This window comes from Aegilops tauschii, chromosome 7 (genome assembly GCF_002575655.3).
Source record: "Aegilops tauschii subsp. strangulata cultivar AL8/78 chromosome 7, Aet v6.0, whole genome shotgun sequence".
Taxonomy (NCBI): domain Eukaryota; kingdom Viridiplantae; phylum Streptophyta; class Magnoliopsida; order Poales; family Poaceae; genus Aegilops; species Aegilops tauschii.
Window position 1 is genome coordinate 10,543,451 of NC_053041.3, and position 12,559 is coordinate 10,556,009.

The 12,559-nt window shown below is 47.3% G+C and overlaps 1 pseudogene; it reads right to left on the bottom strand.

Annotated features, from left to right (window-relative positions):
- Nucleotides 1-11,380: 11,380 nt before the first annotated feature.
- LOC141027167 (uncharacterized) lies at nucleotides 11,381-12,354 on the bottom strand (annotated as a pseudogene).
- Nucleotides 12,355-12,559: the final 205 nt, after the last annotated feature.

Here is a 12,559-nt window from a genome sequence, read left to right on the forward strand (position 1 = left end):
CTGGGATTTGTCACTCCGTGTGACGGAGAGGTATCTCTGGGCCCACTCGGTAATGCATCATCATAATGAGCTCAATGTGACTAAGGCATTAGTCACGGGATCATGCATTGCGGTACGAGTAAAGAGACTTGCCGGTAACGAGATTGAACAAGGTATTGGGATACCGACGATCGAATCTCGGGCAAGTAACATACCGATTAACAAAGGGAATTGTATACGGGATTGATTGAATCCTCGACATCGTGGTTCATCTGATGAGATCATCGTGGAACATGTGGGAACCAACATGGGTATCCAGATCCCGCTGTTGGTTATTGACCTGAGAGGCGTCTCGGTCATGTCTGCATGTCTCCCGAACCCGTAGGGTCTACACACTTAAGGTTCGGTGACGCTAGGGTTGTAGAGATATGTGTATGCGGAAACCCGAAAGTTGTTCGGAGTCCCGGATGAGATCCCGGACGTCACGAGGAGTTCCGGAATGGTCCGGAGGTGAAGAATTATATATAGGAAATCAAGTTTCGGCCACCGGGAAAGTTTCGGGGGTTACCGGTATTGTACCGGGACCACCGGAAGGGTCCCGGGGGTCCACCGGGTGGGGCCACCTATCCCGGAGGGCCCCGTGGGCTGAAGTGGGAAGGGAACCAGCCCCTAGTGGGCTGGGCGCCCCCCCATGGGCCTCCCCCCCCTGCGCCTAGGGTTGGAAACCCTAGGGTGGGGGGGCTTCCCACTTGCCTTGGGGGGCAAGGCACCCCCTTGGCCGCCGCCCCCCACCCTAGATGGGGTTTGGCCGGCGCCCCCCCCCCTCCCAGGGGGCCTATATAAAGGGGGGAGGGAGGGCAGCAACATGACAGCCTTGGGCGCCTCCCTCCTCCCCTGCTACACCTCTCCCTCTAGCAGACGCTCGGCGAAGCCCTGCCGAGATCCCGCTACATCCACCACCACGCCGTCGTGCTGCTGGATCTCCATCAACCTCTCCTCCCCCCTTGCTGGATCAAGAAGGAGGAGACGTCGCTGCACCGTACGTGTGTTGAACGTGGAGGTGCCATCCGTTCGGCACTCGGTCATCGGTGATTTGAATCACGGCGAGTACGACTCCGTCATCCACGTTCATTGGAATGCTTCCGCTCGCGATCTACAAGGGTATGTAGATGCACTCCTTTCCCCTCGTTGCTAGTATACTCCATAGATGCATCTTGGTGAGCGTAGGAAAATTTGAAAATTATGCTACGATTCCCAACAGTCATCTAATCTCGGCTACGAGTCAGAGAGACATAGTTTCCGGTGTTGGCGGGCATTGGCGGCGTTTTGCACCGTTACCTTGATGAAGGCATCATCGTGTAACTGTTGTCGACCCACTCGTGCTGCTTCGGGGGAAACCCTAGGATCTGGTCTTCCAGATCGGACGATCGCGGTACTACGGTGCTGTTTCTCTCTCGGGAGTATCGTTTGTGCAGCAGCGATGGAAGACAGAGGCAGGAGGTGGAGCGGCATCGTCTTGAACGGAGCTTCGGTGGAGCTGTTAAGTCATGCATGGCCGACAGGTGCTACGCTGAGTCATGCCTAGTTGGCAGGTGCTACGCACGATGGATCTTCCAGTGTCTTCGCGTCTGGACGAACGAGCGTAGGGCGGTGGCACCGTTGGGCGCCGTGGTGGCGTCGACTGATGTCCGGACTGGCAAGGATGATGCGGATGTTTCTTCTGAAGATGGGTAAGTGGTCAGATGATGATGGCGCCTTCTAAAACGTATGCATGTGGTATGCGCTTTAGGTAGGCTGCACCGGCTGTTTGTCCTGATATTTTATGTGGATGGATCGGCGACAACACCGGTTTTAGATATGGGGAGTGAGAGCACTCCGTATTATCGAGTTTGTAGGTGTGAGTGATGGCTTCGGGTGGATTGATGTATGTTCTTGTCAGACCTTTATGGAATAATTAATAAAAATGGTTGTACATCGATTGATGCAGAAGCCTGGGATTTAACCTCCTCTTAAAAAAAATAAAGGATCTTCTAGAGATGCTCTAAGATATTTCCTAGTTGGGAACATCATTGTTTTCATTTATTTGAGACGCATATTGGAGCACAGCATTTGCTGATTAAGCATATGCATGATGCATGCCAACATGACACTTGGGTAATTAACAAGACTACTCTTCCTACAGTAATACAGATTCACGCGTAAGGTCAACTCTAAAAAAGATGTATCGGGATCAGCTTCCATTTCAAATACTCCATGGTGGAATATGATGTCACGCTTGTTATCAAGGTTTTGGATCGGGAGTGAACAATAGACTAGCCAGACCAGTGTGCCAGGGTGGTCTAATAGTAGAAATATTTACATAAATTTATTTATTTTTGAAGAAATAATTTTTCTACTACACTATATACATTAGTAGAATGCACATGCGTTGCCATAGGTATTTTAAAAATCTCACGGGTTCATCATGATCATGTTCTACTGGGAAAAAAAATCTGATGTTTATGGATATAAGATATTCCTCATTCCAATTAATGTCGCCAAATTTCTCGATCCATCAAACCATGGGTATAAGTGCAGAAGTAAATGAATCTGAGGCCCTGTTTGGTTCATAAGTTCTAGGACTTTTTCTAGTCCCAACTAAAACGTCCCTAGTCCCAAAAAGTCCCTCCATGTTTGTTTCCAGGGACTAAAAAGTCTCTAGTCCCTCCCTAGAGGTTATTAAATGACATGTAAAGGACCATGTTACCCCTAGTATACAGAAAAATAACAACCAAACAACATCATGAGGCGGCGGGGCAATGGATGCAGGGAGGGGCATTGTTGAAAAAGTCCCAAAAAAGACTCTCCTTGAGAGTCTTCTTCATTTAGTCAAAAAAGCAACTCTTAATCCCTAGTAGTCCCTCATGTTTGGTTAAAAAGTTTTTAATAGAGACTTTTTCTAGTCGCTATATCAAAAAGTCCCTGAAAACAAACACCCCCTGAGTTCAATGCCCATGGGTTGCCACTAGATAATAAATGTTTTTTTCGATAAAGGGCGGATTTTATTAGCTCATAGTGAAGCATCAAGAGGATACAAACACAATAAGCAGACACCCGGCCTCTGCATAACTAGGATGCACACAGCCAACACCAACGCACACACACACAACACGCCAGCAAATAGCAAAGTCACATGCGACCAAAGCTATGCGTAGGCGATGAAAAATTAAAACCCAAGCGATCATATCCACGATCGGCAAATTACGACAATGACCATATCCGCACCAACTATCTTATGACACCACATGGACAACGAATTTCTTCAACAGCAACGCCTTCAGAAAGGGAGCGGCGCTCAAGCACCGTCGTCACCGGATCCAACAACAAATGCTAGAATCTAGATTTTCACCCTGAAGAATCAGTCCGAGCATAACCGAGCAATACCTTCAACAAGGTAACGATGTAAGAACAACATCACCATTGCCAGGTATTCCAATTGGCCAGACCTAGACTTTCACCCCGGAGCTCGAGACCGAATGCATAAGTAGCACCACCATCGAAGTCACTCATGTGCTGTCGCCACCACTTCTCCACGATCCCAACAACTACATGCGATGTGATTGCTGTCGTTGCATAACCATTCCTTTGCGTCAAGTCGCTGCCCATAGTTTGCATCTCACCGTCGAAGTCAACCATTAGCCTGGAAAATAGACTTTCCGATGACCGTCGACATCGTGGAGCTGTAGGAGGCGCTGCAGCACACAGCCAATTGGATGTAGATCACCGCAACCAAGCTGTCCAGATCTGACCGCTGCGCCATCCGCATGGATGAGGATTTCTGGACCCCCACGTGGTCGCGGCAGCAGTGAGGGCAGCGATGACCTGGGCAGACCGAGCTTCCCGGCACCAGCCATTAGCCGGATTACCACTAGCCGCCGGTCATGCCCGTCCCTGGGCCCCACCTGCACATCACGGATCAGGGGCCAGCGGATCCAGATCCTTGGGCGGGACCGCGCACGGGAGGACGACGCCCAGGCCACACGGCCGAACGACGCCGCGCGCCGGCGACGAGCTATGATCCAAGCCACAGCATAGAGCCCCACGGCGGCGAGCGCCTCCGCCTCGGCCAAACAGCTCCTCTCGATGCCGTTGTCCTCTGCGCTCGCAGAGAAGGTAGGCTCGAGCCACCACACACCTTCCACCTTTGGTGAAAGGGCAGCGCCGCCGCCGCCGCCGCACCTGCGGCCGGCAATGACGGCGGCGAGTACAGATCTGGGAAGGATGTGCTGCTGGCTAGGTTCGAGGGGGCCTCCGGAGTTGCCCGGGCGTGTGACCCGGGAGGCAGTTTTTATGTCTAGAAAGAGAAATGTTGTGTGGTGGGGTCATTGACTATCCACATGGGATGGTACTTCCCATTCGTCATTGCCGCCTTCCTCTCCTCCACATGAGACTATTTAGTACCGCAAGATGAATGGGGTTCTCGACCAGCATTTTTTGTATCATATAAGGAAGTCTAGGGCCACAAAGGTGCAAACATCCAAAGATATAATGTTGCTCGAAAGCGACTAGGCAAGCTTCCATGGAATACTCAGCGTTTCAAATGTTTAGAGATGAGACATCTAGATTTGGATTGAGCATCAGCATTATCTCAGCCTGCGTAAAATAAATTAAAATATATGAGAAAGATAAAATACTCCTGAGTTTTAGGAAGCTAAGAACCCAATATATATGAAAAAGAAGTGTATAAAATTAGAATAACATGGCGCAGTACCATGTCAATCAATAATTTAAGCTAGGAAGAAAGAGTACATAATTCAGTCTGGTGTTTTTATTTCCATTCACGGTTCATTGACATCAAGTTATCTTCTCCCTTCCTTTGTGCGAGACTACACCTACATATTTTAAGTCAGATTCGTACATGAGCTTTTTTGCGCACATAACTAAACAAAGATCATGCTTTCGCTTTTAAATCCTGACTGGATGCTAGTATTTATTCCATGGTTCTGAACTCAATTAACCAGAAGGGTTGATACAATACAATCCATCATCGCTGCGACAGCCGATACAATTAATTTATAATGTAAAATGGACGGATCCAGCACAAAAAGGCCACCAAAATACACATATGCATACATCCACCACCATTTGGACAAAAAAAATCCATCCACCACTCTCTGGAAAATCCCGTACTTACCGCAGCTCAGTGATGATGAACAATCCCGGCCTTGGACATCCTCCAACTCAGAGGTGACGTATGACCAGCTCGCTGTGGAACCGTCGCTCCCGCCGGCACAGTAGCTTCCGCGACTCCATCCCCCTCCTGCAGAGCCGCCGTTCTTCAGCAGGCCCAAGTTGGCGGCTACCCCATCACCTGAACAAATCATAGGCACCAATAGTAACTGGAAATGGCACTAATGAACGCACTGGTGAATCTGAAGCCATGGAAAGAAATTAGTGAAATTCAAAAGAATAAATCTGGGACATCTCTTCGATGTATCTTAAGTATAATCCAGACAGTTTCCATATTAGTGAAATTCATCATTCGACATCTCCTTGACAGTTTCCATATTTTCATTTGACTCGAGGAAAACAATTAATTCAATAGTATTTTGCAGCATGTACTTTGACAATCTTTAAAACAGAAAAAAAGTATTCATGAAAAGCCCAATATGTATGATATGCGGAAGCAAATGATGTTGAAGCATGCTCAGTGTAACACCCTGGGAATCATGCTACAGTAACTCCCTGTGATTAAGCTAATCATGTCGCTAAACAGGGCTTGATCACATTTGAATCACCTTCCTTTTCAAACTCCTAGTTCAAACTTCAAATATAATTAAAGTGAAAAATAAAAGTTTTCAAAAACTCAAACAAAAATGTTCAGTGGGTGCCAAATATTACACTGGTAATTATGGTGGAGAAAACACATTTTTATAAAATACCTAAATACTTTTAAATAAAATAAAACAAAAAAGGAAATAAACAAATAAAAAAAAGAAAACAGAACACAGTCAGAGAAAAAAAAAGGAAAAGGCCCTTTCCCCCCCACTGGACCCGTGGGCCATCTGCACCGAACCCCCCCGGCCCAAACTGGGCCGCACCCCCGCACCCCCGACCCCGGCCCAGCCCACCTCTCCTCCCTCGCCCCCTTCCCTGTTCCCCCGACCGGGTCGGAACAGGGGCGCGCTCCCGCCCGACCACCTCGCCGGCACCGACGCCGGAGAGGATAAGGTCGCCTGCGGCCCCCGCCTCCTCGGGCCCCTCTCCCACTCGCCCCGCTCACTCTCGGCCCCTGCGCCTCCCCCATCCCCTCTCCTTCGCGCCGCTCCTTGCTCCCCCCATCATCCCGAGCGCCTCCGTCGCCGCCCGCCGTCGCAGCCGCGGCCACCGACCCTCCATCCCCTCGCAGACGTGCTCAATAGCCCCGTCGTCGTCCCCTACGCCTCCTGCCACCTCGGGCTGGAGCTCGGAGCCCCTACAGCGACCGCGACGACTTCATCTTCCTCCTCGACCACCTCGGATCGCCGCCACCCGTTCGTCGTCATCAAGCCTTCCCCGCGCCCGCTTAGCACCTCTGCAGACCCCCTGTGAGCATCTCTATCCTTCCCCTCACTCAACGCGCTCGATTGCGAGCTCTAGCAACTGATCCGCCATCGGCCGAAATCTTGCTCCGCCGCTCACCTCGCCGTCGCGGCCACAGCTCACGCAGCTGGCGTTTGAGCACACCATCGTGCTCAACATCTCCGTAGGATGCCGTAGCACCCACTAGCTCTTTCCCTCATGCCCCCTGCGTCTTTCCCGTCAGTGCCGTGCTCTGGTCGCCGCCTCGGCTCATCGCCGGTGCCATTCCCGACCACCTCGGCACCTGCCGCTTGCCGCGCCCGACACGCGCGAGCGTCAGCTCATCGTAGGACCTAACCACGCTCCAAATGGGCCACTGTGGCCGATTCCCGAAGCTCACCCGCGCCGCGCCGCCACATTGGGGCTCGCCGGAGCCCCTCTCCGGTGCCCTGCCGACGTGGCCGGTCGGGCCCCACCCCAGTGCCCCTGCCAGTGGCCCCCACGGGCCCCAGTTGACTGGGTTGACCCAGTCAACTGCTGACTGGGCGGGCCCAGTCACTGACATGCGGGCCCCTCCGCAAAAATTAAAAAAATAAAGAAAAAGAAAATGTTTTATAAATAAAAATAATTAGTTTAACTAAACACTCACTGACATGTGGGGCCCACCCCTCTAATTATACTGTTAGATTAGTTTAATTAAGTATTAGACTAACAGAGGCTGACATGTGGGTCCTACTGGACCCACCTGTCTGGTTTGACTGGTCAGCCGACCTGTTGACTTGCTGACGTCAGCATTGCCCCATGCTGACGTCATAATTCATTTTTCTTAATATAAATAATTTCAGAAATTCAAATAAACTTTGAAAATTCATATCTTTTAAACCGTAACTCGGATGAAAATGTTTTCTATATGAAAGTTGCTCAGAACGACGAGACGAATCCGGATACGCAGCCCGTTCGTCCACCACACCTCCCTAACCTATCGAACTCGCAACTTTCCCCCTCCGGTCCGTCTGTCCGAAAACGTGAAACATCGGGAATACCTCCCGGATGTCCCCCCCCCTTCACCGGTACCACCTACTGTCGCGTTAGGACACCCCTAGCACCGCTCATTGTCATGTCACGCATCGTCATGCTTATGTTTGCATTGTATTTACTGTTTCTTCCCCCTCTTCTCTCCGGTAGACTACGAGACCGACCCTGCAGCTGCCCAGTTCGACTACGGAGTCGACGACCCCTCCTACTTGCCAGAGCAACCAGGCAAGCCCCCCCCCTTGATCACCAGATATCGCCTATTCTTCTCTATACTGCTTGCATTAGAGTAGTGTAGCATGTTACTGCTTTCCGATATCCTATCCTGATGCATAGCCTATCCTTGCTACTACTGTTGTTACCTTTACCTGCAATCCTACATGCTTAGTATAGGATGCTAGATTTCCATCAGTGGCCCTACATTCTTGTCCGTCTGCTGTGCTACACTATCGGGCCGTGATCACCTGGGCGGTGATCACGGGTATATACTTATATACTATATACATGACACATGTGATGACTAAAGTCGGGTCGGCTCGTAGGAGTACCCGCAAGTGGATCTTTGTGGCGGAGCGACAGGGCAGGTTGAGACCGCCTAGGTGAGAGGTGGGCCTGGCCCTGGTCGGCGTTCGCGGATACTTAACACGCTTAACGAGATCTTGGTATTTGATCTGAGTCTGGCCATTTGGTCTATACGCACTAACCATCTACGCGGGAGTAGTTATGGGTATCCCGGCGTCGTGGTATCAGCCGAAGCCTTCGTGACGTCAGCGACTGAGTGGCGCGCGCCGTGTTGGACCGCTTTGACGCAACCGCCGTGATCGTGTGGGTTGCTAGGTCTGCTCGCGGCCGCGTTCGCAACGTGTAGGTGTGCATAGGGCGATGGGCCCAGACCCCTGCGCGCTTAGGATTAGACCGGCGTGCTGACCGCTCTGTTGTGCTTAGGTGGGGCTGCGACGCGTTGATCTTACGAGGCCGGGCATGACCCAGAAAAGTGTGTCCGGCCAATTGGGATCGAGCGTGTTGGGTTATGTGGTGCACCCCTGCAGGGAAGTTTATCTATTCGAATAGCCGTGTCCCTCGGTAAAAGGACGACCCGGAGTTGTACCTTGAGCTTATGACAACTAGAACTGGATACTGAATAAAATACACCCTTCCAAGTGCCAGATACAACCCGGAGATCGCTCTCTAACAGGGCGATGAGGAGGGGATCGCCGGGTAGGATTATGCTAGGCGATGCTACTTGGAGGACTTCACTCTATTTTCTTCTATACTCTGCAAGATGGAGATGTCCAGAAGCGTAGTCTTCGACAGGACTAGCTATCCCCCTCTTATTCCGGCATTCTGCAGTTCAGTCCACTGATATGCCCCTTTACACATATACCCATGCATATGTAGTATAGCTCCTTGCTTGCGAGTACTTTGGATGAGTACTCACGGTTGCTTCTCCCCCTCTTTTCCCCCTTTTCCTTTCTATCTGGTTGTCGCAACCAGATGTTGGAGTCCAGGAGCCAGACGCCACCGTCGACGACGACTCCCATGACACTGGAGGTGCCTACTACTACATGCAGGCCGCTGACGACGACCAGGAGTAGTTAGGAGGTCCCAGGCAGGAGGCCTTGCCTTTTCGATCGTTGCTACTTTTGTGCTAGCCTTCTTAAGGCAAACTTGTTTAACTTATGTCTGTACTCAGATATTGTTGCTTCCGCTGACTCGTCTATGTTCGAGCAATTGTATTCGAGCCCTCGAGGCCCCTGGCTTGTATTATAATGCTTGAATGACTTATTTATGTTGTAGAGTTGTGTTGTGATATCTTCCCGTGAGTCCCTGATCGTGATCGTACACATTTGCGTGCATGATTAGTGTACGGTCAAATCGGGGGCGTCACACTCAGGAAACTGTAGCTTAAAGCATCAGAACCTTAAATGTGTCTATTTCTGTTTTTTTGAAACAAAGTTAGAAAGTTAAGCATACAAACAAATGGGTAGTGTGTATGGAAAGCAAAATTAGAAAAATAATAATGTAAATTTCTGTTTTTTTTAAAGTTAAGCATGCATTTAAAATATATTAAATGTGTATATAAAATGTTTCTGATGTATAAAAAATATACAATGTGTACAGAACAAAGTAGACATAAAAAAGTAAATGTTTTCAAAAATATTAATCATGTATTTGGACGATGTTAACTGTGTATATAAAAATGATCATGATGTACACAAGAAATATAGAATGTGTACAGAAAAATTAGACATCAAAAAAATTATATGTTTAAAAAAGATGAAAATTAAATTGGAAAATGTTAAACGTGTATATCTAAATGGTTGTCATGCATACAAAAATATACAATGTTTATGGAGAATATAGAGATAAAAAAATATTTTACCAAATGTTAATTATGTATTTTCAAAGTGTTAATAATGTATTTTCAAATTTTTAAATGTGATAAAAAATGTTTCTGGTGTATAAAAAACTGTACAGTGTATATGAGTAAACGTAGACATAAATATATATATAAGTTGTCAAAAATGTTAATTATATATTTAGAAAATGTTACACGTGTATATAAAAATTATTCTTGGTGTATATAAAAAATGTAGAAAGAAAACGAACAAAAACTATAAAATTGAAAAAGAAACACAAAAAACAAAGAAAGCAAAAAAACCATAAAACCCAAAGAATATACCAAAAAATAAGAAGAAAAAAGAAAGAAAAAACAAGAAGATAAAAACATGCTACCATTAATTACTAAAATGTACTTTGTTATTTTCATCGCACCGCAAATATTTGTTGGGCATCACCAAGGACGAATGATAACAAAATGTGTAATGAGATACCTCCAACTAGGTAGATATTTTTGTTATCTAATAAGTTAAAAACATCTTGAGTACACTTCAAAAATCAACCCATCTTTATTTTTTTGGGCAACACCACTTATCATGTTATTTGTCATGTGACATCGTAAAATATTTTAAGGGATATACCGATGTCTCGAGAGTGTGTATGAGGGGTGACTTTTTCTCCCCCGTTGAAATGCATGGGCATGATTTCTAGTTACTCTTAAAGAACACAAAGCCTGCCCTTGTTCGAAAAAAAAGAACCAGAAAGCCTGCCCTACCGTATTGGCTGTTCATCCTCAGGCTCTTCACCCTTGGGAATGTATCCGGTGCACCCGCACTTGTGGTGCTACCGGTGCACCGGATGCAATAGAATGTTTTAAAAATTCTCAAAAATATCTATCACATTAATGCAACATCAATGTTTGACGTCACAAAATTTCGTGTAAAAATATGAAATATTTTTTGAGATACAAAAATGACAAATTTTGACATCAGTGTGATAATAGGCCAAATCTAAAGCCCAAGTTATGTTATGTACTATTCAGTATTGAATTTGTTATTTTTTTTTTAAGTTATGTTTCGAATTTTAACTTGAAATTTTGTGACAACCTACATTGATGTTGTATGAGTGTGCTAAATTTTTTTCAGAATTTTTTAAACATTTTAAATGTGCAATGTGAGTTCAGTGCATCGGTAGCACCACAAGCTCCGGTGCACCAGATATTTTCCCCTCTGCCGCTTGGTCAAACGTCGTGAGTTCGACGTTTTTACATTTTGCATCCTAAAAAAAAGTAAAAATGAAAGCGACCAGACTCAAACCCGAGACTTGCTGCTGCGGAAACCTTGGCTTTGCCACCTAGGCCATGACCTGTCATGATGTTCATTAAGAGATGCCACATATTTAACTATTAGTTGAGCGTTTGAATTCAATAGTTTGAAAATATTTGAGATTTTTCGCACGGTATGAGTGTTCTCAAGGGGGGGCGGCGGTATACTCGATATCGAAACAACATTATTATTATTATTTCAAACGAAAGTAATGTTGGTTTTACATGAACATTGTTTCTGGCAGAAAATAGATTATTAACTATCAAAGTCATATGGCCCTAGCAAGACATTGTTCAGGTCGCCCAGCTTGATCAGCTCCTCGTTTTCGTTGATAAATGTCTGGCTATCCATGTGAAGATCATGCCCGCAGTCGCTGACATGGTCAGTCGCCTTCTCCACACGCTCGGGCAGTTCAAAGGACCACGGGTCGTCGGCGTCGCCCCTGGGGACATGGAAGTCCCTGAGCATGGCGTCGCAGAGATCGAGGGTGCCGATAGCGACATCGTAGTCCACCTGGCAATACCTGAGGCCCAGCGCCTCCTCCGTACCTTTCTTGGCTTTCTAGAGTGCTTCCTTCACCTTGCCGCCGGCAGCTGCCACACGGATCTTGAGGATGTCGACAGCGACAAGGGACAGATCACGGAGGTCCTTGGCCTGGAAGATCCTTTTGTCCGACCGGAGAGTCTGCACGCAGAATTCCTGGGTCACGTTCAGGTGCTTGTTGCGGCAGCTGCTCGAAGCGTTCTTGCAGGTTTCTACCACAAGGTCCACCACCTTGATCTTGTCGCCGCGCCCGCCGGCATGTGCGCGGATGCACACAAAAAGGAGCATGATGGCAACCGAGGAGAAGGCAGCGGTCGCCCGTGCGGTTGCCATTGCTGCAAGGATAGCTGCAATTGTATTGTAGGCTTTGTAGCTGAGAGAGAGGTGGAGATGAATTGATAGTCAGATTTTGTAGTGCAAAGATGGAGGTGGTGTACGGTTCTTGTGACATCTATATAGTGCAGCAGCAGGTTCATAAATCCAATGCAGCTTAGTCACGGATATCCAAATAATTAGTATTCCGGACACTATATGCACAGATATATGTAGATCCACATTTTGGGTGTGCTAGTATTAATACGTGTGGCATGAATGTGTTCTAGTTTTATGTATTTCTAGAGTGAATCTCACTTTATTTCCCCATATCACAAAATGGATTTGGGACATTAAAGGAAGATTATGCGCAGTCTGCCCTTGATAATCTATCTATCTATATCTACGTCTATCTATCTATCTATATCTTCATCTCTATCTCTATCTCTATATCTATACCTATCTATATGTATACTATATACTATATA